This window comes from Schistocerca piceifrons, chromosome 4 (genome assembly GCF_021461385.2).
Source record: "Schistocerca piceifrons isolate TAMUIC-IGC-003096 chromosome 4, iqSchPice1.1, whole genome shotgun sequence".
NCBI lineage: Eukaryota > Metazoa > Arthropoda > Insecta > Orthoptera > Acrididae > Schistocerca > Schistocerca piceifrons.
In genome coordinates this window covers 583,876,082-583,882,308 of record NC_060141.1, presented here as the reverse complement: position 1 = coordinate 583,882,308, position 6,227 = coordinate 583,876,082, and positions in this window count along the sequence as shown.

Genomic DNA, 6,227 nt, shown 5'->3' with positions numbered 1-6,227 from the left:
TAGTTTTACAGGTGGGTTAATTTATATTGAAATCAAAATAATTAATTTTGAAACAATACTCACATAAAGTGAACTTCCAATGCACCAATCTACTTCTTTCTGCCTTGCTTTTTAAGAATATTGTGACTTGTGCTCTCAAGAATGGTCCACTGGACTACAAACAAGGTTGCAATAATACACTGTTCCAGTATTTTTCTTCAGCAGGAAAAAGACAATAATGGATGGTAAAATTTACGTGTTCTACAATGAACGTTTTGTAAAATGATAATTGCATGATAAAATATAATTTTTTAGCTTTATTTTTCTCAATTTTGGAAACTACATCTATATAAATATATTTTCATTGAAATGGTCCTGTTTTTCTGGAACTGCTCTAAATAAGGACTGAACATTGCAGCTTCACTTCTGAATTTGCAATATCAGAAGAGAAAAACATGTGTATTTTTTTTTTAATCATATGCATGAGTTAACACAGCAAAATGGTTTTACATATTTAACCAAAAAGCACAAATGTGCTACTACTTGCACTATATAAACATGTATTGGCCAAGACTACACATAAATGTTGGGAGATGAATCCAATGGAATATTTTATTGAATTCTTCATATAGACTGTTGGTATCACCAGGAAAATGTCTGTTAGGGCACTCATTTTACTATGTGGATCATTGCCTGAACATTACTTCCATCACACCTACTGCGTTTACCCATATACTTACTCCAGATCAGAATCTATTAAAATGTGGCCACACCTTCGTAGCATGACGAAAGTGTGGAACTTAAACAGTAGGGTTGTTAATAAGTTTTGGATATAGGTTTTTATGTCTTGCTACTCATGTTTCTATCCAGTGTCTCACTTGAATCCAGTGGAGAGCATTTGAACTCTTCTTCATATGCTAGTCTTCTGAATTTGAGGAGTTTCCTACGCACTGAAAGTAAATCTTTGTGAAAAGGAATTGAGTCACTTTTAGAGAATTACTGACAAAGGTAGAGAGCTGCCTATAGATGAAGGTGAGCTGGACAGATATTCAACAAACATGTAGGTGTAGATGCGACTGTGCTACTAATGATTCTCATAGTTGCATTCAAATAAATGTCAATTTTCTTCAAATTGCTGCTGCAGAACCAAACTGGTGCGCAGTATTCTGCTGTAGAGTGAAGCAACACAAGGGATGATCTGTGGAGAACTAATGTATTTGATCCCCATGTGCTACCTCACCAGCTTCACTCATATTTGTACCTTGGCTGTTTTGGAAAGCTGTTTATGGTGTGTGTCAGTGTTATGTTTAATGTGTTACCAAAGTATTTTGCCTTATTGTTGTATTTTACTACATCAAGAGGACCAAACCATCAGTTGAACTTTGCTAATGTTAGACAGGTATGGAGAAAATATGTACTTATGTTGTAGAAACAAAAAGTCTAAGTCGCCATCTCTTAAAATATTCATAAAGTTCAGTGATGCTGTTTGTGAGGTTTTCTTCACATTGAGAAAGATCTTCACTCTGGTATGAAATCGTGGGGATATCTGCGTACTGGAATTTCCAGCAGGTCTGCTGCGCAGAGGCTAAACTACACAAGAGCAAGAAACAAGTCTTGAAGCAAACCATCACTGATTGACTGTCATCTGCTCGTCTTCTGACCTTGGGGTTGTAATGAAGTGTGATACATAGCGGGTTGTAGTTTATTCCTAAATGTCTCACTTAAAGCTCATTCTTGACACCTTGTAATTAGGCTGTCATCGGGTAGTTTGTGTCTATCGTCAAGCATGTCAGTTCGGTACTTCCAGTATCTCCATCATGCTCTCCTATGCTTCAAACAAACCTTGACCATCCATGCTATCCTTCATCGTATACACTCATTATCCTCAGTTAGTCCTATTTGATACCTTTGGGTCACATGAATGGTTTGTAAGCAATATCCTTCATAGACTGAATGCATTTTTCTAATATCTTAGCAATGAACTGAAGTCTTCCAGCTGCTTCACCTATGACTTCATCCATGTGATTACTCCATTTCATATCCCTACGAATACTGCCATCTGAGCATTTGTATGAGTTCATGGATTCCAACTATGACTCACTGACATTGTAGTCGTAGGATACCACATTTAGTTTGTTTTATGAAGTGCACAATTTAACAGTTCTGAACATTTATAGCAAGTTGCCTATCTTAGCAACACTTAGAAATTTTGTCAAAACCTGACAACATTTGTGCAAAAATTTTTCACACAGTACTTCATTATAGATTACTATGTCCTCTCACTGCTCATTTACATTCCTCTTTGTAATCTGGTAATCATCGTTGCTACAACTGCCTCTTTGTCACTAACACCAACTCCATCGTAGACATCCTGTAAGAGGTCAGGTTTGTTTATTGCCATTAGGTTCAATACATTTCATCATGAGTGGGCTGCTGAAGTATCTGTTCTAACCCTTATTTCCCATTAGTTTATCCTTTCAAAATACACTTAAATTTTCTCCAAAAATCTCACTGCTATCAGTGCCAGCTTTTTAACAATTTTCTTAGCCTAGTAAGTATTATGTGAGCTCCATTGCATTTTACAATCACTTGGAACTATAGCACTTTGCAAATGATTTGGCAACTGATTACCAGGATTTAAGTCTCACTGCATGTAGGGGGGTTGGCCCTTCGTTGGATCTTACACTAATAATTCGGGGTCTCCTGCAGTTATCATTTTTGGCACTCCTCGAGAGTTGTTTAATCTAAAAAAATCTCTTGTGCGCACCCCAAATCACTCAGTTACCTGGTTACCTGCCTCCGATGTGAAATGCACACCTGACACATGAGGGGCACCCTACAGTTATCAAATTTGTGATGCAAGGCTAGGAATTTACAGTCTGTCTTCGTAAAGAACCTTTGAGGTCTCTGGTTCAAGCCTTCCACTTATCTCAGAACCTGAGGGCTATGATGAGTTCTTAGGAATATGGTGCAGATTGTGAGTTTTATTGAAATTCACTGAGGAAAGCTGGTCTTCTTAACATTCCGTGCATCACTGGATTGATCAAAGTATGATGTTGAAACCTAGAGGACAGCCATTGTTAATTCCAACATTCACCACAATCGCCTATTATTGTACTTTGTTCCCTCAGTGGCTCCTAGAACTGCCTCTTCAAAATGTTTAATGAGCCATCCAGGCATATACATTGAGTCTAAAGGTAATTCTTCCCATCCACTGTTGCCATTTCCCTAAGGGGTACCATTTTTAACCGGCTTTTGATTTTATCTCTCCTTCACATTGGACAATAAGAGTTTTACCAATAGGTGAAGTACATCTCACAAGCTTTTTAACAGATGTCTGACTGGTAGTGTTTAAGTTTTGTTGGTAAACAGCACCTCAGACATGATGGTTCGGTAAATGGATGTAATATCCTGGTCCTTATTTCCCTTTTCAGGGCTCTAGATCTTACATTGACACACAACTTCCAGTCAGTTAAGTGAGTGATGATAGACCCTTTACTCTATAGAAGAGAACGTACCCCTGTGAAATGGTTGCAGAGTATGGACAAAATAAAACTAAACGAAACGCTGTCCAAACAGACCTTGGAAGGCCCAAAGGTACCGACCAGCTGCTGTGTCATCCTGATCCCACCTGCGTCACTGGATGCGGATATGGAGGCGCATGTGTTCAGCACACCGTGTTCCCTGCCATATGTCAGTTTATGAGACCGGAGCTGCTACTTCTCAGTCAAGTAGCTCCTCAGTTTGCCTCACAAGAGCTGAGTGCACCGCACTTGCCAAGAGCACTTGGCAAAATAAGGTAGCCCCTATCTGCGTAGCCATCATGGTAGCTCAAGGGACACCAGTAGTGGCGGCCTGAATAACCACCACATGGTATAGCAGGTGCAGCTCAAAAGCTGAAGCTTATGCACAAATGCATATGTAACTTAAAAGCTACATCAAGCAAGTCTGCACAATATCATATTAACAGATTATGTAAATACAACCAATAATTTGGGAAATGTAAACATTCAAAGTCAACAGTTTCTTATTAGAATAAGGGAAAAGAAATGCTGCATAAATGGAGGGTTAACCAAAGGAAAAATCAACCACTTGCTGCCAGAAGGAAATCTCATAAAACAAAAAAGGGTTAAAAATGTAGCATAGCGAATGTCACTATAATACTGAAAATGTAAAATACACAATAGGCTTCACTTGGAAATTATGCTTCAGTTCCCTCACAATATGATCAGCAATATTCTTAAAAGTAAAATTTTCTTTTCCTTCTTCCATGTCTCAGAAATTGTGGGATCTGGGGTAGTAACTTGCAGTTAAGGTTTTCTCTTCCTTTGTTCTTTTCGTTGTGCTATTGGAGTAGCTAGCAGTTCCAGCAGCTCTCTCAAGCACAATCATTAATGAGATTTTTGCTTCCTCATTTGCTTCTTCTGATATAAATTAAATGATTTAGCATGTAATTGTGTGCATGCAAGCAACGAGAACACTCAAAGTGCCCATATCAGCAAGTGCCAGGCAACGGAGGTGGCCATGCCTTCTGAAAAAAAGGTGGACTCGTTCAGGACGAAAATGCATTTCTATGCAAATACCACTTTATATTACGTGAGCTCTACTTGAGGTACCTATAGTATCTCTGGTACAAGCCTCTCCATAGCCCTCCCAATGCACACATTAGCAGCAGCTTCCACTCACATGGCAGCAGTCAGGCCAATTTCCAGCTGCTTTCAAATAGCAACTAAATCTTCTGTGCCCAACAACAGAATTCACAATGGGTATGTATTGTGGCTGGTGCAGTCTTTTACATAAAAGTAAAAAATTAATTTAAACTAAGCTTGCTGACACTCTTTTAATGTATGGGCCTGTTACGCTGCAAGTATTATAATATCCCTCTGAAAACTGAGGTGATCAACATTCAACAAAGAGATTTCTGCATTTTTATTACAATATTCTGTCAGGATCGCAATTGTAATTTCATTAATAACTACATTTGGCTATTCTATCCAGAGAAACTCACATAAAGTAGAATCTGCTGATGGAAAGAGCCAAACTTGTTATTAATGAAATTAAAATTTGTACCCTGATGGATCATTGTAATAAAAAGATAAAAAAAAATTATTGTGGACTCGTACTTACACTGTATGTCTTCAATTGACAAAAATATTTCTATTATGACATGTGAAAAATCTGGAACCAAATTTACTGATTCTCTGAAGCTATTTGGATATTTTGCCCCCAAGCTTATAGTCACTAACAAACTCTAAAATAGTGAAATATTGTGAATAATACAAACAATAAAAGACAAAACTAAATGTAACACAATATGATAGTTACGTGTTATAGTAAGTGTAACTCACACGCAATAATTTACTTCAAAATGTGTTATGCACAACACTTGTAATTTCTGAAAATTCTTTATATATATATATATATATATATATATATATATATATATATATATATATATATATATATATATATATGGGTGTGTGTCTGCCTGTGTCTGTAAATGTGCGTATGGATATGTGTGTGTGTGTGTGTGTGTGTGTGTGTGAGTGTATACCTGTCCTTTTTTCCCCTCTAAGGTAAGTCTTTCTGTTCCCGGGATTGGAATGATTCCTTACCCTCTCCCTTAAAACCCACATCCTTTCGTCTTTCCCTCTCCTTCCCTCTTTCCTGATGAAGCAACCTTGGCTTGCGAAAGCTTGAAATTTGTGTGTTTTTTATTGTGTCTATCTACCAGCGCTTTCTCGTTTGCTAAGTCACAGCATCTTTGTTTTTCATATATATTTTTCCCACGTGGAATATATATATACAATAAATTTTATTAAAATACATGTTGATTTTTGAAACAGCACATATAAATAATATCCATCACATATCCAAGAATCATCTTTACTGATGATGTGATTATTGTAATCAAGTCTAGAGGAGAACCTGCAACATCTGACAATGTAAGTAATTTATAACTGATTCTCTCCAAATGGACTGTTTCTGAATTTAAATAAACACAGTACAAGCAATTCAGCACTTTACAAGGGCTGATCGCACCACTGGAAATTATGCATGCAGGCAAGTCAGTAAATGAAGCAGAATATACTTAATTCTTAGGTTTTTATGTTGATAAGAAACTGAACTGAATGCTTAAGAGGAAAAGAGACACTGACATAGTTAGGTACAGACAAATCCTCTATGGAAAAAAACATTACTTCAGAAATCATGTAAGTAACATGTTCCTTGTTTTCACTGATAAAGTG